This window comes from Apium graveolens, chromosome 5 (genome assembly GCF_009905375.1).
Source record: "Apium graveolens cultivar Ventura chromosome 5, ASM990537v1, whole genome shotgun sequence".
Classification (NCBI taxonomy): Eukaryota; Viridiplantae; Streptophyta; class Magnoliopsida; order Apiales; family Apiaceae; genus Apium; species Apium graveolens.
In genome coordinates this window covers 245,495,285-245,522,418 of record NC_133651.1, presented here as the reverse complement: position 1 = coordinate 245,522,418, position 27,134 = coordinate 245,495,285, and the positions used below count along the sequence as shown (strand labels likewise).

General features: G+C 37.0%; 1 long non-coding RNA gene and 1 other non-coding gene across 4 annotated transcripts; both read right to left on the bottom strand.

Annotated features, from left to right (window-relative positions):
* Positions 1-10,786: 10,786 nt before the first annotated feature.
* LOC141725021 (uncharacterized) lies at positions 10,787-13,869 on the bottom strand. 3 transcript variants are annotated; one of them, XR_012576969.1, is made up of 4 exons: positions 13,439-13,869; positions 13,121-13,250; positions 11,223-12,676; positions 10,787-11,049 (listed from the first exon to the last, which is right to left on the bottom strand). It is a non-coding gene; the product is annotated as an uncharacterized LOC141725021 (long non-coding RNA). The 3 variants fall into 3 exon arrangements; XR_012576968.1 differs by having other exon boundaries at positions 10,787-11,335; positions 12,150-12,676; positions 13,439-13,865; XR_012576967.1 differs by having other exon boundaries at positions 10,787-12,676; positions 13,439-13,856.
* Positions 13,870-26,480: 12,611 nt separating this feature from the next.
* LOC141662955 (small nucleolar RNA R71) lies at positions 26,481-26,587 on the bottom strand. The gene has a single exon (XR_012551053.1). It is a non-coding gene; the product is annotated as a small nucleolar RNA R71 (small nucleolar RNA).
* Between the last annotated feature and the right edge of the window lie 547 nt (positions 26,588-27,134).

The following is a 27,134-nucleotide window of genomic DNA, read 5'->3' as shown; positions in this document are numbered from 1 at the left end:
ACACAATAAACTATTCTGGAATTAGAATAGATAAGGCATGCTAGCATGATCAAAACTAAACAATCTTAAATGTAAAATGATAAACTATTCTGAAATTAGAATAATGTAGAGATACTTGCCCGGCGTGCTCAATAACTTTTCACTATAACCTCGGCTTAGTGTTCTCTTGAAATATCCTTTTCTTCTCTTATCCTTTTTTTTCTTCTTCTTTTCTTTATTTGTGGAGAGATCCACATCACATAATCTATGTAGGTAAAGTGAAAATCAACTATTGTAAAGTGACTACTGTTAGTCGCTAAGCACACTCTAATAATACACGCAAGTATACGCGTTCGCAAGTAGTATAAGATATAAATCAGATTCGTTCTCACAGAGACTGGCTTGGTTAACTAATTAATTTATGCACTTAAGCAACAATGTATGGTTATTATTCAATGCTAAGATGATAACAAATTGATGTTGATTATAACTACGAATGAAACTAACAATTATAACTAAGGGAATAAGATTGATTGAAATAATATATATGACAAACATGGGATTCTAACTTCATTAAATACTTCATTCAATAGCCTTTTAATTCTTAACCTTAGCATGTAATGGTGATGACACTAATCAGATAACATGAAACTGATAAACGCCAACTTTCGTTGCACGAATACCATACTATCAGACATCCACAAAAGAGATAGAAGTTGAATAGACACCGATTATATTGAGACCCTATAGATCTATAGAATTTGACAACATAACGGTTTAAGCACAAATTAACTATCTTGATTACATAGGGCAAGTAAGATGGTTAAAATTACCCATGAATCATGCATAACAAATACATGAACCTATGCTAGCATGGCAAGTTCTAAATCCTTAATTCACTTTTGCTTTATTAAGAATTAACACACTATCTTATAAGTTCGCAACGCTAATAAGACGAATACACACAACCAATACTAGGTTATCATGCAATCACCACACACTAAGGCATCGAAATAAATTAACTAAAGAAATCCATAAATAAATCAGCTAGAACCCCACGATAACGATTAACCCATAATCGGACTCATCATCAATGTGGGTTTCGATGAAAGCATGGTATAGTAAATGTAGTCTTTATAACGAATAATCAAACAAAGTTAACAAAAAAGTATAGGTTCAACAAAACAAGAAACGAGCATCCAAGATTAAAACTCAAAAAAAAATTCACAAGAATAAACTAGATCGTCTTCGCCTTTGTTGAATTGTGCTATAGGTCTCTTGCCGTCTTCTTCTTAGCTCTGATATGTCTCTGACTTGACATATAATGAAAAATGACCTAAAGTTGTTTATATAGCAACCCCATGCAATGTAGAAGTCTTTCTCTCAAAAGCCAAGTAGAAACAGGATTCTGCTATCCCGACACGGCATGGCCGTGCGCTTGATCAGCGCAGGCACGCTGGCTCTCTGATGTTTGGGCGCGGCCGTACGCTTGATCAGCGCGGGCGCGCTGGGCTTCTGCCAAAATTTTGACTTCTTTTTTTCTTGCAGATTTGAGCCGGTCTTCCAAGATTTATTCCTTGGACACCATTCTAACACCATATTAGCATCAAATCAATGCTAATTCACCTGATTCTCAGACTAATTCCTGAATGCAAAAATACTAGAAAACACATTAAAACACCAATAACTTGAGTACAAATACACCAATCCAAAGCTTAATAGAGCATTATAAAGTGTCATAAATGCCACTCAACATACCCCTAAACTTGAATTGATGCTTGTCCTCAAGCATAAACAGACTCAAAAAAACAAGAAATAGAAATGCATGAATGCAACTAAATGAATGCAACGATCTCCATAAAATAACTAAACCAATCAACAAGCAATAACTGAACAAATGCAGTTATTCACATAAAGATCAACCAAACCTAATAAATCAATCTACGAACCAAAGACGTGCGTGTGTGCAAATGCTTACAGATATACTATCGCAACTAGATCAACAATCATGACTCACTACTTATCAAAGCAATCACAAGTTTATAAATAGAATAAAAGCTGGACTCAAAATAACTTATAACACTTCAATTCTTATAGAGGAGTTTAACATGGATTCACGCTTTTATTCACAACAAAATAACACAAGTATGCTTATTTGATCGTGCGATGAGTGAGGTCCACAAAAGACTTATACAATAGTACCCATGTAGCGAGCATTAGGTTAGCGGATCCCAGAATATAAAAGCCTTAGGTCACTAGGCACAAAGTCTCCTAAGAACTTAATAACTCGAGTACTAAAGAGCCCACTCGTGATCAATTATACATAACACCTTTTTTTTCTCTTTTTTTTCCTGTTTTACAAATTTCTGAACGAGTGCGTTTCGCTCCATCTCGTTCAACCCTAGACAACTCATATACCTATGAGCCGACTACTAGTCATTTGACACCTAGCCACACAACTAGCAATGAAACCCAATTTTTTCCAATTTTTTTTAAATCTCCATAATAATTTATTATTAAGAGAAAATTTTTAAATATAAACAAACGATTAAACCTCGACAAAAAATAACCCATGACCATGATCTAGCACTCTAAAAACCTATAAGACTCAGTGAAATATAATTGTCTCTAGCATGCAAATTAATTCGATAAGACTTAACATCACTAAATACGACATCAGTACACTAGCATCAATATCACAGATTAATCGAAAAAAACATCTAAGGGATCATGTTATTATGCAAATGCATGTAACTACATGAACAAATTATCATAAAAAAACTACCAAAAATAAAATAAAAAAACTACTACATGGCAAAATAGGCAAATTAAATGCACTAAACTATCATGAATATGCTAACTAAATGTGACTCACACAAACATATTCCTTCAACTAATACCCCCAAACTTAAAATATTCACTGTCCTCAGTGAAGGTAATAGTAAGGAATCAGGCATACCTACTGCGAATTAGAATCATCACAATCAACGGGTGGAGTGTCAGGTGTGTCAGAAGGCGGATACACGAAATCCTCACTAAATACTGGCCACTGGATATCAACACCGGTGGCTCTAAAAGCTGTCCCAAGTGACTGGGTGAGATCATGTGCAAATCGACTATGGATGTCGTGCATCGCATCCATCCTCCATGCTAGATGCCTATACTGCGTCGAACTCAAACCAGCTCCGACTTCTGCTCCGGCCTCCTCCTGCTGCTGCTACTGTGACGAACCAGCCTCCTCTCCCAACTGAGCTCTCCAAGCTGCTTTACTTGCCTGCTGCGTACCACCCGCATATATTTGATCCATGGGTATACCACCTGGAAGATGAGCATATAAATAACCAAGCCCCTTAGGATCGGGCTTTCCTCCTCCCCACTCCTGCATGCTCAATAGCGTAGAACTGTCGATAGGAGCACTGGGAAGCTGCAGCTGCTCATGTGCGAGCCAATGAACACCAACTGTCACGCACAGCTTCGTCACAACGGACGCATAGGGTATAACACCCGTGGTACCTCCTCTCAAGAATCTTAAAATCCCCTGATAAATCAACATCCCCAAATCAATGTAATCGCCCTGAAGAATACCCCACAGCAGACGAGCACGCTCCACAGTAATCTCATGCACATGCAAAGATGGCATTATGTTAGCACAAATAAACGAGTTCCAAGCCCGTGCAAACCTGTCCATGCACGACACAGGGAACGTGGAGTAATTAGTAGTGCCACTCTTGAACTTCAGTGAGTCTTAGGCACAAACAGAGTTACAATGATCAGATCCAAGTCGAAGTCCTCGGAAGACTTATCGTTCCACATGTCCTGACCGGGCTTCCTCACGGGATGCTTAATCACCCTCCTAATGGCATCAGTACTGTACTTTACAGTCATCCCCCTAACCACCGTGAAGCCATTTTTCTCCGCCTTAGCGTTATCATAAAACTCCCGCACAACACTCATGAGCACAGCAGCGGGAGCCTCAGAAAAAGGAACCCAGCCCATCTCAAGAATCATCTCGAACAGCTTACCATCCTTCCCTGATGGCAGATACCTCGCTCCTTAGTAATAGGCTTCGAGAGAAGCCTCGTGTACTCCTCTTTAGCCTCAGGAGTAAGAAACCTGGCCTCAGACCACCCACAGATGAAGAATCGGTGGTGCTGCTGCCAACTTGCGTTCTTTGCCTCTTGGGTGCCATTAGGATTGAATAAGAGAGAATAAAAACTAAGTGTTTGAGAGAGATTTGTGTTTGAGAATTTGTGAAGTGGTGGAGAAGTTTGTGTATAATTGTGTGTATTTATAGGTGGTGAGATGAGAATTAGATATGGAATAGAAGTGGGAATTGATTATGGGAATAGTGGGAATAATATCTACACCATAGATGGCCTAACTGAACATTTGAGTAGGGGTGTTATCTTAGATTATGTAACTATAGATGTGAAATTTTCACCCTATCACAACACCTACACTATGCGGGTTACTAAAGCTATAGGACTGTGTTGCTATAGGCCCTGAGATGTTAAGTAGATCTAACATGATATAATGTGTTGTTATAGACTAAGAATAAAAGAAAATTTAAATTTAAACCATAAATAAAATTTGTTTTAATAAATATTTGATTTGAATAAATAATTCATGGATTCGTCTTAGAAAGTAATATTATATCAAATAATTGACTTATGGGAATCGTGGGAATAATGGGTTTGATTTGGAGAGGGAAATTTGGGATGTGGAAGAGTAAAATTCGGTTTGAAATTGATTTTATAGTTAAAATCCCAAAATTCACTTAAAAATTGATGTTTCTATTTTTTTCGAACAGGGACCCGGCGCGGCCGCGCGCTTGGACAGTGTGGGCGTGCTCACCTTCTCCAAAACCGGCGCGGCCGCACGCTAGATCAGCGCGGGCGCGCTAGATCAGCGCGGGCACACTTACCTTCTGGAAAAACAGCGCGCGGCCGCGCTTGGCTACTGAAGTTGGCCCTGAATTTTTTTCTTTTTCTAATTTTTTTGTGTTTTTCTCCTTTCTTCTTCCTTACCCTACCTACTAATGTACAACAAACTTGGGTTACCTCCCAAGAAGCGCTTCTTTTACGTCGCTAGCTCGACATAGAACCTTGAGCTCAAATGGATAATAGAACGGCACTAACCACCTCGCGGGTTACCGTGTCACCATAGTAATGCTTCAACCTCTGACCATTTACCTTGAATGCTTGGCCCGGATCACTTTCAAAAATTTCCACCGCTCCATGCGAAAACACAGTTTTGATTATGAAGGGCCCTGACCACCTTGACTTCAACTTTCCAGGAAAAAGACGGAGACGAGAGTTGAACAAAAGAAATTATTGCCCCGACACAAATGATTTGAGCACTAGACCCGGATCATGCCACCTCTTGACTTTCTCCTTGTACATTTTGTTGTTCTCATATGCTTGATGTCGAAACTCGTCGAGTTCATTCAATTGAAGCATCATCTTCTTTCCAGCTGCATCCAACTCAAGATTTAGTTTTTTCAAAACCCATATGCCTTATGCTCGAGCTCCACAGGAAAATGATACCCCTTACCAAAAACCAACTGAAATGATGACATTCCCAATGGAGTCTTATATGTTGTTCTATATGCTTAAATAGCTTCATCAAGCTTCAAAGACCAATCTTTCATCGATGGATACACAACTTTCTCTAAAATGCGCTTGATCTCTCTGTTAGATACCTCATCTTGACCATTTTTCGGAGGATGATACGTCGTAGCAATGCGATGATTCACATTATACCTTTGCATCATAGCAGTGAACTTGCGATTGCAAAAATGTGACCCCTCATCACTGATTATGACTCTTGGAGTTCCAAACCTTGTGAATATCTACTTCTGAAGAAAATTAAGAACCACTTTCGCATCGTTCATTGGAAATGCCTTAACTTCAACCCATTTTGACACATAATCAACTGCCAACAAGATGTACTGATTGTTACAAGATGAGACAAATGGCCCCATGAAGTCAATTCCCCAAACATCGAAGACCTCAACCTCGAGAAGCACATTAAGAGGCATCTCATCCCTCTTAGACATATTACCCATATGTTGACATCGATCACATTTCAAAACAAACTGGTGAGCATCTTTAAACAAGGTTGGCCAAAAGAAACCTGCTTGCAGAATACGAGCTGCTGTCTTTTCTCCACCATAATGTCCTCCATAAGATGTTGAGTGGCAATCTCGCAAGATCCCCCCCGTTTTGCTGTAAGGAATACATATCCTGATGATTTGGTTAGCTCATTATCAAAAAAGAAACGACTCATCTCACATATACCACTTCACTTCATGCAGAAACTTTTTCCTTTGAGCATAAGATAAGTCGGGAGGTATGGTATTACTCACAAGGTAGTTCATAATATCTGTAAACCATGGTTATTCTTCTTGCACTCGAAACAACTGCTCATCGGGAAAAGATTCATTTATCAATGTCTTATCCAATGAAGTAGCATTAGGGTTCTCTAAATGCGAGAGATGATCAGCGACTTGATTTTCAGTCCCCTTTCTGTCCTTGATCTCTAGTTCAAATTCTTGAAGAAAAAGAACCTATCTAATCAATCTAGTCTTCGAGTCCTTCTTTGAGACGAGATAACGAATTACAGCATGATTAGTGAAAACTAACACCTTATTTCCAAGTAGATAAGATCGAAATTTCTCAAAACCATAGACATTAGCCAAAAGTTCCTTCTCCGTAGTAGTATAATTCAGTTTAGCACCATTTAGGGTCTTGCTAGCGTAGTAGACCACATGAAATATGTTGTTCTTCCTCTGCCCAAGAACTGCTCCAACAGCATATTCACTTGCATCGCACATCATCTCAAAAGGTTTATTCCATTCAGGTGCAGTTATGACAGATGCCGTGATTAAACTCTTCTTCAATGTCTCAAAAGCTGTAAGGCACTCGTCATCAAACTTGAAAGGGACATCTTTCTCTAGCAACCTGCACAACGGCTTCGAAATCTTAGAGAAGTCTTTGATGAAACGCCTATAGAAACCCGCATAGCCGAGAAAACTGTGAATTCCTTTAACAGAAATAGGTGGAGGAAGATTCTCATTGACCCCCACCTTGGCTTTATCCACCTCAAGACCCTTACTAAAAACCTTGTGCCCAAGAATAATGCCTTGTCGCACCATAAAGTGACATTTCTCCCAATTGAGAACCAGATTGGTCTCAACACACCTCTTGAGAACGTGTCCAAGATTTTGCAAGCATTCATCAAAAGAATTGCCAAATGTAGAGAAATCGTCCATGAACACCTCCACATTCTGGCCAATCATAACGGAAAAGATGGCCATCATACATCTCTGAAATATGGCTGGTGCACCACACAGACCAAAAGAAACTCGTCTGAAGGCGAAAGTACCAAATGGACAAGTAAAGGTAGTCTTCTCCCGATCTTCTGGAGCGATACAAATCTAATTGTAACCCGAATAGCCATCCATAAGACAGTAGTACTCATGACCAGCTAATCTATCAAGCATCTGGTCAATGAAGGGCAAATGGAAATGATCCTTCCTCGTGGCCTTGTTCAGCTTCTTGTAGTCCATGTAAACTCCCCATCCCGTGAATGTTCGTGTAGGAATAAGCTCATTCTTCTCATTTTCTACCACGGTAATTCCACCTTTCTTTGGCACACATTGAACTGGGCTCACCCATGAACTGTCAGAAATAGGATAGATGATCCCTGCATCTAACCACTTAAGAATTTCCTTCTTCACCACTTCCTTCATGATTGGATTAAGTCTTCTTTGCTGCTCGAGTGTAGGCTTGCTACCTTCCTCTAGCAGAATTTTATGCATGCAATAAGAAGGGCTGATTCCCTTGATATCTGCTATAGTCCAACCAATTACCGATTTGAACTCTCTCAGAATCCTTAGAAGCTTTTCCTCGTCACTACCTGAAAGGTCAGATGCAATAATAACAGGCAAAGTAGATGCATCACCTAAAAATGCATACCTCAAAATCTCAGGTAAAGGCTTAAGCTCAAGAGTTGGAGCTTCCTCAATAGATGGCTTGAGGCGTTTAGGAGCTTTATTCAATTCCTCCATTCCAAGAGATTCAAAAGGCATATCAATCTTCCTCTTCCAGGGAGAAGCATTCAAATATTGTAATTATTCTTCACCTTCGTCATCTTCACTATCTGAATTTCCCAATAAGGCTTTTTCTAAGGCATCGGACCTTAGCAATTGATCAAGTTTTGAAGTAACCACAGAATCGACCAACTGCACCTTTAAGAACTCCTCATTTTCCGTAGGAAATTTTACAGCATTGAACACATTAAAAGTTATATCCTGATCCAGCACTCGCATTGTGAGCTCACCCTTCTGCACATCTATCAAGGTTCGGCCAGTTGCTAATAAAGGTCTTCCCAAAATTATGGGAATCTTCTTATCCTCCTCAAAATCAAGAATGACGAAATCAGCCGGGAAGATGAGTTTATCAACCTTGACCAAGACATCCTCCACAATTCCTCACAGATATGTAATAGAACGGTCGACCAATTGCAATGTCATATAAGTTATTTTGGATGCATCTGTCAAAAGACACTTTTCCAATAGTACATGAAATAGTTAAGCTTCCTGGATCTTTAAGCTTCGGAGGCAACTTCTGTTGCAGCACAGCACTGCATTCCTCCATGAGAGCGACAATATCTAAATCATCTAGCTTCACTTTCCGAGAGAGAATACCTTTCATAAACTTTGCGTAACTAGGAATCTGCTCAAGAGCCTCAGCGAAAGGTATGTTGATATGAAGTTTCTTGAACACTTCCAGAAACTTCTCAAATTGCTTGTCTAGCTTTTTCTTCTGCAGCCGCTTAGAAAAAGGCGGTTGAGGATAGATCTCTTTCTCCCCTGTATTACCCTCAGGAGGAGTGTGCTCAACAGTAGTCTTCCTTGGTTCCATTTCTACTTCCTGATGCTCTACTTCTTTCTCAGCCCCAGCTTCTTCAGTCAACACTTGAGTTTGTTCGGTATTTGCAACCTTTCCAGACCTCAACGTGATTTCCTTTACCTGCTTCTTAGCTTCCCTCTTTCCTGGCACTTCAGTGTCACTAGGTAATGTACCAGGTTGACGATTTAGCATGGCATTGTCAATTTGCCCAATTTGATTTTCTAAAGTCTTGAAAGAAAAAGCTTGACTCTTGCACATAAGTTTTAACTCCTCTAGTTTAGATTTTTCATTAGCTTGTTGCAGCTGGAGTTGCTGTCTTGGTGCATATTACGGTTGCTGAAAACCAGGTGGGTTGTACTGCTTAGCTGGTACTGCTGATAAGGCTGTTGAACCGCATTCTGAGCGTTGCCCCAACTGAAATTAGGATGATTGCGGTTGTTGGGATGATAAATGGCTAGCACAGGCTGCTGTGAATGCTAAAATCAATGTTTGGCGCGGCTGCGCGCTTGATCAGCGCGGGCAAGCTGGCTCTCTAATGTTTGGCGCGGTCGCGCGCTTGATCAGCGCGGGCGCGCTGGGCTTCTGCCAAAATTTTGAATTGTTCTTTTTCTTGTATATTTGAGCCTGTCTTCGCAAGCTTTATTCCTTGGACACCATCCTAACACCATATTAGCATCAAATCAATGCTAATTTACCTAATTCTCAGACTAACGCCTGAAATACAAAAACACTAGAATACACATTAAAACACCAATAACTTGAGTACAAATATAACAATTAAAAGTTTAATAGAGCATTATAAAGTGTCATAAATGCCACTCAACAACTACATATCATATATTTATAGAAATTAAGCCCTGTGTAGTTCTGTAGGGTTGGACTCCTGTCCTTGAGGAACATGCATCATTGTTGAGAAGCCAAAACCCGATTCCATGATTAATCCAACTGTTTCCTAGGTGGGCTTCTAGTGTACATGCGTATCAGGACACTTAGAATCCAATTAATCCATAATTATCCGAATACATACATATATATTACGTATAAATAATTATTATCACGTTTTATGTGATAGATTCCATGTAGAAATCCATTCCTTGATTGCTAATATTTTCTCCTGAATTTTAGGAGGTTAAATCCTTATCAAATACTGATTTTGTTGGAAGAAATACGTAGGAGCACCTGCGCATGTACCCTGTCAGCCTAACCAGCTATCGAGATACGTCCAACACCTCTCCTACCCTTCTGGGGCTTCTCATCACGCACAGCTGCACCTACCAAGACTATGTCCAACATTGATACCGTGAGTGGGGGTATGCAGGAACACCTGCACCTATACTCTACCAATCTAATTGATTATAGAGGTACTTCCAACACTTTTCCTGCCCTTCTGGAACTTCACACACATATTTGCACCTACCATATCAACTGGATCCCTATCGAAGAGCTCCAGCTTCATATAAGTACCCTGAGGTCCACACAATCAGTGGAACCCCGCCCACTACATCATAAGTGGGCTACTGTAATGCCTATTTAATATTATAATAGGCCCAAAAAGTTACATTAGACCTATTATAACATGAGGGGGTGTTACATTTTTAAGCATTACAATAGAAACTCTAATGTAATACTTTTTTGGTCTATCGTAATAGTGAGAAAAGTGTTAGAGTATCCACTTAATGCAACACTGTAATGTCCAAATGAAACGGAAAATGAGTGTTACATTATTGAATCAATATTTCAAAAATGGACCTCTGATGTGGGGCCCAAGTAGCCATCTGCAACACTATGTCCAATATATTGTAACATTATTTTATCATAAATTAAGCAATAAGAGCTTTTAGAGTGTAACACACAATGTATAAGCATACATTACACTATAATAGGCAAATGCATCAATGTAATATTGTTTTTAAGATATATACTTGATCGTAGAACAATCCTTGATAAAAACATAATAAAAATTGAACTACATGTCCATAATTCTGATCTCCTTGAACAACTACTTAAATACATATCTAAATTATGAAAAAAATCCACCTAAAGTCACAACCATATGATCTAAACTTTTGAATGGTTCCCGGTAACTTCACTTGCTTTTTTCTAGACTTTATACTCGCCTACAATCTTATACCATTTTCCCCAGCCCAAGCCATACCTGTAATAGTTCAGCGATAAAAAAAATGATGAGACAAAAGAGAAAACATCTCAATTTTCTTCTCGTGCTTTCTGGTAAATAACATCTTGCCATGTGCACTTCTTGCATTTTTTTGTTGTATTTATATATATGATCATTTCGAATATGACAAATCTAAAGCTGATAGCACATACCTGAAAATCAGACCCATGAAAATGGGAAATTATGCCTGGAAAAACAACAGAAACCTCCTCAAATGATATGATTTTTATCTATTAGGTCCATGAACTTGTATCTAAGAACCCACCTAGGAAAAAATAAAATTATATCTAAAAAGGCAAGACTAACTGGCTGCAATTCCATCAAGGAGGGGTTATTAAATTAAGAAGAGGTACCATTTATTTGTATTATATTAATATAAGAGAGAACCTAATAAAGATAGTTTTTTAATGTAATAAATAATTTTCTAGTCTTAACGTGATAGACATTGAGCATATTAAACAAGGAGATGATAATTTAAATCTCCATCAATGTCTAGAACGTGTAGTTCGACTTCATTTCCCAAAACCTAATGTTTTAGGTTTAAAATAAAGAAATTCAAGATTGGAAATGGCCTAATATATACTAAAATGTCAAAACCCATATTTCAACATTTTTTAAGTTTTATGTTGCGGATCCAAGTTTGAAAAATAAATATTAAATAACTGTGTTAAGCCTGGTCACCTAAAGTAGCAAAACTAACGGAAAATGTTCCTAAGTACTCCACTCAAAAAGAGCAAAAATAGCAAAAATGTTCCTAAAGAAGCAAAAATACAAAAATAGCTGGAAACTACTTGAATGTAGGAGAAAATATACACTCATGCATCATTGGATACTAAAATGAAGTATTTGACTTTCACTAATATCGGGTTGGAGGAAATTTTTTTAAAACCAATAGTTGAAAAGCAAAGATTAACTTTATGCATTCAGTTTAGAGATTGTAGAAATGTCTACTTTCCACTTTTGATGCGGATATACAGTCAAATAGTTTTAAAGACATGCTAAGTTCCAATGTATATAACTCAGTTCTTACAAAGATTTATATTTTTTACATTCCCTGTTTAAAGGGTTTAGAGACCTACCAGAGCCTCATTGTCGAAGACAAATCTCACTCTTTTCTTTGAAAGAAGAATAAGGTGTTAGATGATTACAGAGAATGTTACACGCATAGTAATCAAAATTAGCAGAAGCTAATCAGTGATTGAATAATATAAAAAAATTACTCTCTTTGTCAACTAAAATTTCATACTCTTACCTAAAATTATTTGACTCTTCAGTTTGCTGAAAGTATTCATTGTTAAAATTCCCATCTATCAGTGAAATAAAGTAGTTAAAATTATATCAATTCATCGGAAGACTGAACCATTCTACATATAATACAACTTTTCTTTTAGGAAGACTGTTAATCAAATCAAAAGATGAAATTAAGCACTTGCTGGAAACAAATTTGATGTCTACACAAGTAGTTGTCGAAAATGCCCAGCCTCCAGTAGCTTGTTTGGGCATAAATGCTATTCCATCTGAAATGGCATTAATCATGTTTGTCAACGCAAGCGCCAAGTCAATTCAGGCAACATATTCTTGCGGTGAAAGCCCTTTCACTTGCCAACTATACACAATGTCAATTCAGAAGGCGGACAAATATACATCATAATTCACATCGAATCAGCAAAGCATCACCAAATACAATAGTGAAGCTACAGAAAAAATATATAAATAATCACACAAACAACAAATAACTACATGGCACGCCATATACATTAAGCTTGTATTCGAATACAACAATCGAAGCCTACAAAAATTAATTCTCGGGAATCTTTTTAGTAAAATTTAATTTGTATCTTACTGAATATTACATTTCTCAACTAAATTCTTATATAATATTTAGTTTATTGTGTAAATGTAACAAATGAAGTCGGAATGCTAGTAGAATTTGAATTATTAAACAATTATTACCGGATTTAAATATATATATATATATAATAATTCCAAATTAACAACAAGCCCTAGCACATATATAATATTATACACATGGTAACATAGATGTATATACCTTTTTGAGGGCTAATCTCTGTAATTTAAGGACTTGTTCGAGCAATCGAGCCTTTGTGCGTCGAATCTCGGCTTTAATTTCCACAATAGAAGCTCTCTTCTTCACAATAGTTGCTGACTCAGCTTTTTAACTAATCAAATTTACATAAAGTTTAATCAGATAAATTAAAAGCCTAAATAGATCTATAATGAGAGAGAGAGTGAGATTAGAGAGAGAGGGGGAGGGGGAGAGGGGGGGAGAGGGAGAGAGAGAGAGAGCGAGTATAGATAGATTAGACAAAGAGGGAGAGAGGGGGGGATAGTAGAGATAGAGGAGTACTTGAATAGTGGCGGTAATGTCGAAATCGATGTCGGCGTAGAGAATGGCGAAAGCATCATCACCGGAAATATGGAGATCTTTTTGTTTATTAATGTCGTACTTGTCGTATTTCTGGAAGATCGTTCAACTCTGGTTAAAATGTCAATCACGCTCATCTCTCTCTCTAAATAATTAAAGCCCCAATTTCAAGCCCTCAAAACTTGAAAAAGATTGTAAACTGAAAAGTTACTAAAAATCTTTAAATTGGAGTCATATACATGTTCATTAAAATACCAAATCTTTAATTTTTGCTTCAATTCATCCTTTAATTTTTGAGCTAGTGTTTGAATAGAGAGAGGGTCGAGAGAGTCTGTGTTTGAGAGACCGTCTTTGTGAGAGGAGGTGTTTTGTTTAGGGCGAAGTATACCGGGTGTATTTTCATTTGGGGGGATAATGCCGTCGCCCAATAATTAACTGTAAACAGTGTATTATTTTCTAGTTTTTTCTATTTTACTTTTCAATTTATCATTAAATTATTATTTATGAAATAAAAAAATAAACAAAGTGACTTCTGTATTTATGTATAATTTAATTTTATAACTTTTATTATATTATATATTATATTTTATATTCACTACTAAACCAGAATATAATTTCATTACTAATTTCAAATAATATTTTCACTTTAATATTTTTTAAAATTAAAAAATTATTTGATGTAACACCAGGTGCTGGTGTTACATGTTGTGTAACACCGATATTTCTCTATAACACTAGCTTAGTAGCTATTGTAACACTAATTGAGATGTGTTACAATAGGATAAAAATTTCTTAGCTAATGTAACGATGTTTGTAATACTTGAATTACAATAGACCACTTATAACGCAGTGGCCTTATGAACCCCAGGTTCCTATTACAACCTGAACATATTCCAATTATCCATTCCATGAGCCCAAATTTTACCAAAATCATTCCCAATTATTTCCAAAAGGGCCCAAAACCTCATATGGCCCTAAAATCGAGTCCATGTGAGATTTTGGGCACAACACTTTCCAAAAATATTCCACTGATGACAAAGGACTTATATAATAGATCTCTTCCATAGTTCCTTAGGTTTGTCTGCATGTGATTCGACTTAATTTGAATATTTTTAAGCAGATATACTTTGTATATGTTTTAAATCAAATCAACCAACCAAACGTGCCCAGTAATAGCGCATGAACATTGTATAGGGATGATATAATGTACACAACATTATGCTTATTCAAAAGAATGAAGAGGTATATTTTCACAAAAGACCCCCGATTTGTGTTATGCACAGAGATATGTGTTCTAGATAAAAAGTAATGTATAATGATACACAAAAGTATGTAAAAACTCAACATAAAAAATTTCGTCATATAATCTGTAAAATGGGACAATACATCAACTCATAGTTTTCTTCACATGAGACCTACCCATACCGTGAAAATCTTTATTCATTAAATGAGTTAAGTCCTTCTCGTTTGACCAGTTTGCCGTTAAAGCCTTAATCGAATCGGTCAACGTGGCAACATTGCTTGCTTTTTTTGTGAATACAGGAGATGAGTTCGTAAAGTATCGAGATATGATTAATATAAAAATAATAATCAATCAATTAAACTATTTGATTAAAAAGGGCGATATGAGATTCAACTAGAATTTGGCCTCGTTCATGACCGTCCATAAGTTATAAGATATCTCATGCGGCCATGAAATTTTTTGCCTCTGTAATAACTGACGACTTATAAATTATTCTTCTCACATTTTTGTTAGCAAATTAATCAATTAAGTCTTCGAAATTATAATTTGAAAGCATATCCTTCTCTATTGATATCATAGCTAACCCATTCAATCGTTCTTGTGATATACTACAACGAAGATACAATTTAATCAATTTTAGTTTAGAAAAACTTCGTTCTGCAAAAGCCCACTGTAACCGAAATATTTAACAGTATTCTATAAGCAATTATCGCAATAGGATATGAACCATCCATGCTTTTAGATAGCTCAACATATCAATCACCTTTTTCATTTCTACTAGTAAGCATTCTTTTAAAATTATTTAACTCAACAAACATGATATTTTCATCAATATCAAAAACTGAATTATTCTTTAAAAATTCTTCAAGAGTCATGCAAGAAGCCTTCAAACTATCGTCACTTAAGCACTTTAACTTTGTCAAATTAAATAGAAACCCAAAAGTCTGCTCATATATTTGAAATTGTTCAAACCTAGATTGAAGCGATATCGACATGATCTAGCAAGCATATGAAGTAATTCACTTTAAAACACTGTGTTAGGTAATGAATACAACACAGGGGGGGTGAATGTGTTTTTCGACAATTTTAGTGGCTTTTTGTTTTTCTTAAGCTAAGTGAACAAAGCAGATGTAGAAATATAACTTGTAAAGATAGTATGATTTAAATGAGATAATAATACATGCACAGGAACACACTACGTTTCAAAACTTCATTTAATTTTATGTTAAAATCAAGTATGTGTTTTGCTACAAATTTCTGAGTTCTTGTTATGTTAAGAACTCAGCTTCTCTCTTAAGAGTTACAAGAAATTTCAGATCTATTTGTTACAACTAAAACAAAGCAACAAGTGTTTACTTTATAGAACAGTAAACAATAGATATTACATAGCATGCAATAGCATGTCCTAAACCCTATTTTTGGATATTCAAATCTTTTTATTTTTGGCTTAATTTATCTTTGCTAATCTTGCACGCCTGTGACTTTGCTTTGACGATTAATCTCGGCCTTTGATCTTATACTCTTCAAGCTGCATTTTGTAGACTTGTCAATCCAACTGATTGGATTGTTTGTAGATTGATAATCTTGGATATTGAACTAGTCTGCACTTTGTACTTTGAGTTTTACCTCGAGATCTCCAGTTTGGTATATAAAGAACTTCACATCTTGATAAGTATATTGGCTTATCGAGATCTCTCATTACTCTATAGTTTCTTTGACTTGTAGAGGTCTCTGAGTTCTCTATAAGAGAATTTGGCTTGTCGAGATCTCTCATCTTCATGTCTTCACTTTGGCTTATCAATATCTCTGAGTTCTCTAGTGACCAATTGACTTGTCGATAACTAAGAGTTCTCTAGTGATATCTTGACTTATCGATGTCTCAGAGTTCTCTAGTGCTATCTTGACTTGTCGATTTCTCAGAGTTCTCTAGTGATATTTTGACTTGTCGATATCTAAGAGTTCTCTAGTGAAGAAATGACTTGTCGATATCTCCAATCTTCATGTCTTCAATTTGGCTTGTCGATATCACTGAGTTCTCTAGTAGCTTTCCTGGCTTTTCTATAAGTCATTCTGGAGTTCTCAAATGAATTCTATATAACACTTAATATGTGACTTGTAGAGTTCTTGACTTAGAAAATTTTCCTCAAAACAGATTTATTCAACTCCAAGCTTCTTCATAATTCTTCTGAGGCATGATTTTCTTAATCTTCTTCCAAATAGAATTCTTAGGCTTGATACTTTTTACATAAAAAGACTCCAGTCTGCTCCATTTACATTTTTATAGACTTAAATATTACGATACATAATGCAAACATAGAATATCATACAACTTACTTAGGGTTGTCAATTTGACTTTGTCTTGTTATTGTACAGGCATATCCTGCACAACAATCTCCCCCAATTTGTGAGAAGATTGCTTAACATAAATTCATGTCTGTTAATAAGACTAACCCCAAGCTACAATGGAAAATAAGTCTAATATAAAAATTGACTCAAATACATCATTTATACATCAGGTGATTTCTTGAGTTTAAACAGTTATATACATCAGATAAAAACTGGAAGTTTTGATTCTTCTCTAATGAGGTTCTTTAGATATACAAGAATTTCAAGTTCCTCTATGATTGATGTCCCTGTTAAAGCTTCCACCAGTTTGAGTCTGTCTTGCTTTGGATAACCATCTAACATCTCAATTCTAAACTTTGAGAATGAGCCATCTTTTACATTTAGAAATCTTCCATCCTTGGAAATTCTGCTCATCCCTTTTGCCTTGAGTTTTTCTGATATTTTAATATACAATTCAATCTCCTCATCATACTTCCTCTTCTTCTCCTCATATCCCGCTTTATTCCTTGCTCTTCTTTCCTCCCTTCCAATCAACCATTTAGCTAAAATAGATTTCCATGCTCTTGTAGGAGTATCCTTGTCCTTTAGTAAGCTAATCACTCATTTAATTTCTGTGGGAGAGAGAGTGTCCATTAAGTTGCTGCTAAGAAAAGTGAAAGACCCATCTTCAAAGTAGATTCTTACTTATTTTAGAGTTACAACCCAAATTCTAACTATTTCCTCAGCTAGTTGTTAAAAATAATCTTCATCTGAGATGCACCAATTTAAAGGTAGAAAATCACTTTGCTTGAAACAGTTCCAGACGTCCCTTTCAGTAATCTGCACTTTTTCATTATGCTTGGCTTTTTTAGGTTTCCTCCCAATAGACTTGTAGTTGACTTTAAGTGATGGCTTTGCAGAAGGTAGGTTTATGATTTTCTTGAGAGATGTTTGGCTAGAGGTGATTGGTACTTTTAGAAGGGTGTTAGCAGTTTGTTTGTATAGGAATTTAGGCTTTGAGGTAGGATGAGGTTCAGTATATGAGTTTGTTGGCTTTGATGGTTGAGCTTGAGTTGTTTGGATTTTTAGGGTTTGTTGTGGTTGTGGTCCTGACTTATCTTGTATTTTCTTCCTTCTCCTCTCATCCCCTTTCTTCTTCTCATCAACTTTTTTCTCTTCTTGCTTCTTGTCCTTACTTCCAGTTGCTTTAGAAGATTGACTTGGATTTGAGCCAGAAGGTTTTTGTTTGTCATCCTTCTGCTCATCATCATCCTTGTCATTTCTTAAATTGTATTGAGTATTTGGCAACATGATGTCAGCATTTACAAGATATCTGTCTAATATCTGTATCATCTCCTCATCCTCATGCTTCTTGCTCCTTTTGTACTTTAGATCAGACTGCAAAGTCATGACCAGCCTCATATTTGATCTGACACAGTGTTTAGGAACAAGGAGATATTTGCTTTATTTGGTTGTTGGACAGATGTAGACTACCCCTTTGTGTGGATATAGATAGGCTTCTGGAAAGGCTGCTATCTGTGCATTTTTGAGCTCATGGAGAAGTTGGGAGTCTTCTTGAATAACTGGATTTACTTTGTCAATCATTACATCCAGTTCAAATGCTCTTAAGGTTTTAATATTTGGAAGAGACACCTGAAGACATCTGTCCACACCACCATCATTAATGTTCACAACAATCCTTTTCTCCAAGAAGTTATCAATTCTCACAACCACTACCCTGATGAAGTTGATGTTCTTCGTCAAAACTTTCTTGTAGGTCATGTAATTGTTTTGAAGAGACATTCTTAGTATCGCAAGAAGTTCACTGAATTCCTGGTCTTGATTGGGTCCGTCTGCAGCCTTTAGAAGTCTTTCTTTTCCGACATCAACGTGAGCAGTTGAAGAACTTTGACCAACCTGAATAGGCTCTTTAGATTTAGCTTTAGCATCCCTGGATTGTTAAATCCTAGCCTCAATCTCCCCTTTAGTCTTGGTGACAGGAATGAGTATGGGAGTTGGTAATTATGGCCTTATTTGTTTAGGTAGAGAGGGCAATGGTATGTTGAGCTTCCATATGATGGCCCCCAAAGAAACAAAATTCTGCATTTGGAGATTCTTGGGAGAGTTCACCAGGGTTTTGATATCTGTCTATTGACTCTGCACTAAGGATGTAAGAGCTTGAACCTGTGCACTTAGTGAGTCATTTGATGATTTGAGAGAAGAGACTTGGTGTTGCAGTTCTTAAACTTGTAGTGTAGATGAGGATTGAGATATAGACGAGGTAGAAACTCCATAAGTGTCTTGAACAACCTTCTTGATTTCAACCATGAGCAAGGATGAAGGAGTGTATCTGCTTGAATGCATTTGATCCAGCTTCAGTCTTGTGTTATTAGAGTGAATGATGTGATTTTGGAATTGTTCATTCAGAGCCACAAATGAAGTCTTGAGGTTCTTCATATGAGTTTCCATTCCACTGAGATCATATCTTGACATTTGGTCAGCAAAGTTTATGAATTTGTTTTTGATTTCAGTTTGAGAAGGTATGATTTGATCCATCTTTTCCCTCACCATCTTCATCACTTTATCTTGATATCCAGTCAATATGATTTGAAGTGCTTTTCCAAAGTTGTGGATGGCCTTGATTTGAGCCTTGTACACAATATTGATGGCATCATACACTTCCTAAGGAGTTAGAGATCTAGTATTGCTTCCCAGAACAGTGATATACTCCTCCCTGAATTTGGCTAGCATATTATCCATTTCAATAGACAATTCCTTATCTAGCCAAGCATCACAGTTTGCATCCTGACCAGCTTCATCAATAATTTTAGCTTGATTTTCTTCAACATCAGCCTGGTAGGTGAGCATGATAGCTTGGTAGTCCTGGTTTGACATGGATGTGAGCAGCTGTTGTGATATTTGTGCAAGGCCTCCAAGCTGATCAACTCTAAGATCTTCAATGGTTGAAGGTTGATCTGCAGTTTCTTGGATCCACTGGAAGATTAGGTGAGGTTGTTGAGGTTGAGAGGTTGAAGGTTAAGGGTCAGAACCAAATATGACAGAAGTCACAGTTAGACTCACAGATTTCTCTGTGTTTGTGACAAGTTGTTATTCCTCACATGTAGTGGGAACCTCCAATTGAATTGGAGGGGATTTGAATGGGTTACTATCATGCGCACCAGTCTCAGACCCTTGTGTGTCTTGCACCATACTGTCACTTAAATGTGCTATTCTTGCCTCCTCTACGATATCATCATTGGCAATTGTACTCCCAGCTTCAATTGTCAAAGCAATTTCAGCCAGGGTTTTGAGGGGAGTTGTTCCTGGAACAGGAACCTCCAATTGAATTGGAGAGGATATAGATAGCTCCCCCTCAGGAGTACTGTTAGATATATTTATGATGTCATGTCTAATCTGATTTGTTTAGTTTCAGAACTTATTATCAGAATATCAGAACTTAACTGAAAATCAGAACTTACTAAAGACAGGAAATGATCAGAACTTAAGGCGTCAGAACTTATATCAGGACTAAAGTGCGGATACACTTCAGGGATGAAAAGTGGCTGATTTTACAGGAGAGGATCTGGATTAAACAAGTAAAGATGTGCATAAAGAATTGGACACCTATAGGACTGCAGTAGATAATATCTGATTGATATATTTTAGAAAGAGATATATTTCATATCAATTAGAAGATATCTTGTAACTGTGTAATATATAAACACAGATTAGGGTTTACACTATAAGTGTTATCATTTACAAGAATATTATTCATTGTAACACTAGCAGCTCTTAGTGATATCATACATCACTGAGAGAGTAGATTAAACCTACTGTAATAGAGTTTGATATATTGAATAAACTTGTTTTCTGTTACATGCTTGTGTTCATAATCGAATTGATTGTAGATACTATATTCAACCCCCTTCTATAGTATCATTGAGGCCTAACAAGTGGTATCGGAGCCAATCTGTTAAGCTTACAAATAGTTAAGATCCAAAAAAATAATCAATCATGTCTGATCAAGCAAAAATACCAGACCCTCAAGAACCTACAAAGGTTCAACCCATTCAAAACACTAGTAGATATGAAACCATCAGGGTACCTATCCTCAGGGTGTCTGAGTACCCTGTATGGAGTGTGAAGATGGCCATGTTTCCGGAAGATACAGGTCCAGAATATTTAGACAGAATTTATGATGGTCCACACAAGCCCACAAAGCTTTCTGTTGCAGTTGGGAATGAGCCACAGAGGATGATTCCCAAAGAAAAGAGAGAATACACCACTGAAGACATCTCTTCACTAGGCAAGGATGCAAAAGTAAGACACTTGCTTCATAGTGCACTTGACAATGTCATGTCAAACAGGGTGATTGGATGCAAGACTACAAAAGAAATCTGGGATGCATTGGAAGTGAGATGTCAAGGAACCAATGCCATCAAAAGGAACAGGAAGACAATACTCACACAGGAGTATGAGCACTTTGACTCAAAATCTGATGAGTCACTAACTGAGACATATGACAGATTCACAAAGTTGTTGAATGATCTATCACTAGTGGATGAGGAATATGATCCAGAAGATTCAAATCTGAAATTTCTATTAGCTCTTCCTGAAAAGTGGGATTTGAAAGCTACTACATCTATGAACTTGTTGATATGTCTCTTGATGAAATCTATTGGATGCTCAAGACTCATAAACTTGAGATGGAGCAAAGACAGTTGCCTTAAAGGCTAAAGAAAAGCCAATTATCTCTAGGAAGGCAAAAGGAAAGACTCTCATCATACAGTCTGATTCAGAGTCATCAGATTCTGATGATGATGATTCAGAACCTGAAAATTTATCTGAAGTGGATGTTGATGCAGAGATGATGCAACTGTGTGCTCTTATGGTGAAGGGTATCACAAAGATAGCCTACAAGAAATTCAGAAAGGGTAAGAAGTTTTCCAGGAAAGGTGGAAGTTATGACAAGAAAGGGTTCAGAAAGACTGAAGGTAAAGAAAGAAAGTCTGACAGAGGAGACAACTCAGATGTCAAATGCTACAATTGTGGTGAAAGAGGCCACATCTCTCCTGATTGCAAGAAAGGAAAAGGTGATAAAGGCCAAGCATTTATCACAAAGAAGAAAAACTGGGCAGACACTTCAGAATCTGAAGAATAGGTGAACTATGCCTTAATGGCAAATGCTGATAGCAGTTCTGATGCTGCTAAACTAGAGGTACCTCTATCAACTCTTGCTTTTGGTATAGAAGATATTACTGAGTTAAGATTATTTCTGAAAAACATTTATATTAGCTATAGAGATCAGACTTTAGAGAATGAAGGATTAAAATCTGAAAATCTAAAGTACAAAAACAGAAATAGCTATCTAGAAGAAGAGTTAGTCAAGATGAACACTATTCAGACAGAGAGAGATAATGTTGTGTATGTTAAGAATGAATTGCTTATACAGAATGATTATCTGAAAACTGAATTAGAAAAAGAAAGAGAAATCATCAGGACTTGGACTAACTCAGGCAAAACAGCTCTAAATATTCTAAGTAGTGGAAACTGGAAAGAGGGGTTAGGTTATAAAGATGGTAAAAGTGAGAATGGGACTTTTCCAATTAAGCCAATTGCTATTAAACAGATTGCAAAGCCAAAGGTAAATCCTGTTAAATTTGTTGCAAAAACTGTTGTGTCTGATTCTGAAAAGATGAAATACTCTAAAACAGAAGTCAAAGAAAAGTCAACTTCTGTCAAATCAAAACAGGATAAACCAGCTTTGGTGAACATTGGCTTAATGACAAAGAAGCAGCTTAAGTATAAGCGGAAAGAGATTAAAATGTGAACAAGGTAAATGAAGCTAGGAAAAATAGGAATGGAAAGGAAGGTGTGAATAAAAGTAATAATTATATGCCTGTTCCTAATGCTCCTAGAATGAAATGCTATAATTATGGAAACTCTAACCATCTTGCTTCTTTTTGCAGGAAAAATAAAGATATAAACTCTTTACCTCCTAGTTCAGGAGTTAAGAGTCAGTCTGTTAGGTTTAAACCACAAAATCCTTATTTTCATTGTGGTAGTTTATGGCATTCTAATTATACTTGTAAGGAATATCATAGTTTATACTATGATTATTATGAAATAAAAACCTTCTTTAAAGAAAGTTAGTGTAATTCCTTCTAGTGTAAAGTCTGATGCAAAGTCTGATATAAAGTCTGATAAAAAGCATGTTAGCATAAACTCTGAAACTAAATCCGCTGCAAATGCTAACAAACTTAACAAGGCCAAGGGTTCCAAGCAAGTCTGGGTCCTTAAAACTAACCAATAGTGGTCTTTGTGATTGTAGGGCAACAGGAAAAACATCCTGGTTCTGGACAGTGGATGTTTAGGACATATGACTGGAAATAAAGCCCTGCTATCAGACTTTGTGGATAAAGCTGGCCCAAGAGTTTCTTATGGAGATGGCAACATGGGAAAGACTATGGGATATGGCAATATAAATCTTGGGAATGTCATAATTCACTCAGTAGCTCTTGTCTCAGGACTTAAACAAAATCTGCTAAGTGTGGGTCAAATATGTGACAAAGGTTATCATGTGGATTTCTTTGAAGAACACTGTGAAACTGCAAATAATTCTACAGGAAAAAAGGTTCTGAAAGGTTACAGACATGGTAACATATATGAAGCCAGACTTTTAACAAATTCATATGGTTCTAAAATCTGTATGTTAAGTAGAGCATCAATTGAAGAAAGCTGGAATTGGCACAAGAGACTCTCTCATTTAAATTTTAATAACATAAATGAGCTAGTAAAGAAAGATCTTGTGAGAGGACTGCCAAAATCAATATTTGCTCCTGATGGTCTTTGTGACTCACGTCAAAAGGCAAAACAAAGGAAATCTTTATTCAAGAGCAAAATTGAATCCTCAATTCTTGAGCCTTATCACTTACTACATGTTGATCTATTTGGTCCATTCAATGTCATATCTATTACAAAGAAGAAATATTCTATGGTTATAGTGGATGAGTTCACAAGAAACACTTGGGTGTATTTCTTGCACAAGAAGAATGAAACTGCATCTACTCTAACTGATCATGTCAGACAGCTGGATAAGTTAGTCAAAGATTTCGTTAAAATAATAAGAAGTGATAATGGCACTGAGTTCAAGAATTCAATCATGGAAGAGTTCTGCAAAGAGCAAAGAATAAAGCAGGATTTTTCTGTACCTGGAACTCCACAATAGAATGGAGTTGTAGAAAGAAAGAACAAGACTCTTATTGAAGTTGCACGAACTATGCTTGATGAAGCAAAGCTACCGACCTATTTTTGGGCTGAAGTTGTGCAGACTGCTTGTTTTACACAGAATGCTATGATAAGTGGCATTTTATACCACTTAGAACGTCTTAAAATGGCTTAAGTTGGTGTTTTGAAATCAAGTATTTTGTGTATTTGATGTATTTTTCTAGTGTTTATGCATTTCAGGGTTTTAGTTGCATTTCGGGGGAGGAATCATCAAGAATAAGCCTTGGCATGTGTTCACCATTGCGAGAGGAAAGAAACGGGTAGAGTACGGCGAAGAAACGGAGCAAAATCAGAATTTTTCCAGTAGAGGTCTGAGCGCCCGCTCAGCATTGCTGAGCGCCCGCTCAGCTATGCTGAGCGGCCGCGCAGGGTCGGGAAAAAAGACAATTTATTTTAGGACTTCTACTTCTGTTTGGTTTCCACTTCTATGTAATCTGAGTTTTATGGGACTATTATATAAGTAGATTTGAGACATTTTCATAAGTGTGGATTGAAGAAGATTGTGTTTTTACGCAAGGAGCGAAGGAGATAAGGAAGAAGACCGATTTAGCACACCGCAACGAAGAGGAAGCATATCTTCTTGTGATTCTTGTTTCGTTGTAACGTTGGATGCTAGTTTTCTTGCTTTGAACTTATTTACTCTTGTGACGTACTATGTTTTAATATAATTAGTTTAGTTATTATTTTCTTGTGTTTGTTTATCATGATTTCATATGAACCCATGATGACGATAAGTGCTATTATGGGCTAATCGTGATCATGGGGTTGCAACGGATTTATTATGGAATTCTTTAGTTAATTGTTTAATACTTTAGTGTGTGATGATTGTATGATATCTAGTATTGGTTGTGCGTATTCGTCTTATGTGCATCGCGAACATATAAGATAGGGTGTTAATCTCTTGTGAAGCGACGGTGAATCTTGAGATTTAGAACTTGCCATGCTAGCATAGGTTCATGTACGTTGTGCATGATTAGTGGGTAACTCTAACAGTTTTATTTACCCTATGTAATCAAAAGGAATAACTTGTGCTTAAATCGTTGTGTTGTCAATTTCTGTAGACATATAGGAACTCAACATAATTGATGACTATTCAACTTCTATCTTAATTGTGGATGCTTGGTAGAATGGTATTAGTACAATGAAAGTTGGCTTTTATCAGTTTCGTGTTATTCGATTAATATCATCACTGTCACATGCTAAAGGTAATAACAATGGCTATAGAAGGAAGTAATAATGAAGTTGTGATCTCATGAGTGTTTTATTATTGATAGATTGAAGTGTTAGTTAAGTGGTTAATTAAGTAGTTAATTATAGTTAATATTTAATCAACAATTTTAAGTGTTATTATCTTAATATTGAGAAGTAATCATACATTGGTGAGTGAGTTTAATTAGACAATAATTTAGTCTGAGTCTCTGTGGGAACGAACTAGAAAGTATTCTATATTACTTGCGAACGCGTATACTTGCGTGAATATTAGCGCGTGTTTTCGCCCTAACAAGTTTTTGGCGCCGCTGCCGGGGACTCGGCGTATTTGTTTAGTTTATGTACTTACCATCATTGGTCATTAGGACTCAGTGATTAGGATGTAGTAGTTACTTATTTTTTCCGGTTGTGTTTCAGGTACTTTAGCAAGCGTTTATGCAAACTCGTTCTCGTGCTCGCAAGAGGACTTTAGATACAGCTGAGGAGACAGACGAAGTTCTTGATATTCCGGAGAAGTTAGATTTTGAGGATTCGGATTCAGGAACTGAGCAGAAAGAACCAGTAAACATGGGAGATCGTATTGTTCAAGCTGATCCAGCTCTTATGGATTTTTCTCGGCCTAAAATTGATGATATTCAGTCAAGCATCCTTCATCCGGCTATTCAAGCTAACACCTTTGAAATCAAGCCGGGCACTATTCAGATGGTGCAGAATTCTGTTTCTTTAGGAGGAGCGGCAACTGAAGACCCCAACATGCACATAAGGAATTTTTTCGAGATCTGCAGCACTTTTAAGTATAATGGCGTGACTAATGAGGCTATCAAATTGAGGCTTTTCCCATTCTCACTGAGGGACAAGGCTAAAGACTGGTTACATTCTGAACCAGCTGGGTCCATCACTACGTGGCAAGATCTTGCGCAAAAATTTATGGTTATGTTTTATCCGATGGCAAAGACTGCTGCTATGAGGAGTGCTCTTACTCAGTTTGCGCAGCAACCTACAGAATCTATGTGCGAGGGTTGGGAACGCTACAAGGAAATGTTGAGAAAATGTCCACATCATGGAATGCCGGATTGGATGGTGATCACTGGTTTCTATAATGGTTTGGGGGCCCAATCTCGGCCCATGCTCGATGCAGCAGTTGGAGGCGCCTTATGGGCTAAAAGCTATACTGAAGCGTATAATCTTATAGAGACGATGGCTGCAAATGAGCATCAAAACGCAACTCAGAGGATGACGTCAGGCAAGGTAGCAGGTATTCTGGAAGTTGATGCAGCCACTGCTATTGCAGCCCAGCTCCAAGCGCTATCAATGAAGGTTGATTCTCTGGCTACATATGGAGTTAATCAAATAGCTATGGTTTGTGAGCTTTGTGCAGGTTCTCATGCTACGGATCAGTGTTCTCTTGTCAACGAATCTGTTCAGTACGTGAATAATTATCAGCGACAACAGCAGCCTGTGCCAGCAACCTATCATCCTAACAACAGAAATCATCCAAATTTCAGCTGGGGGAATAATCAGAATGCTATTCAGCCACCATATCAGCAAGGAGTGAGTAAATAGTTTAACCCACCTGGATTCCAGCAACCACAGCAGTATGTTACAAGGCAATCA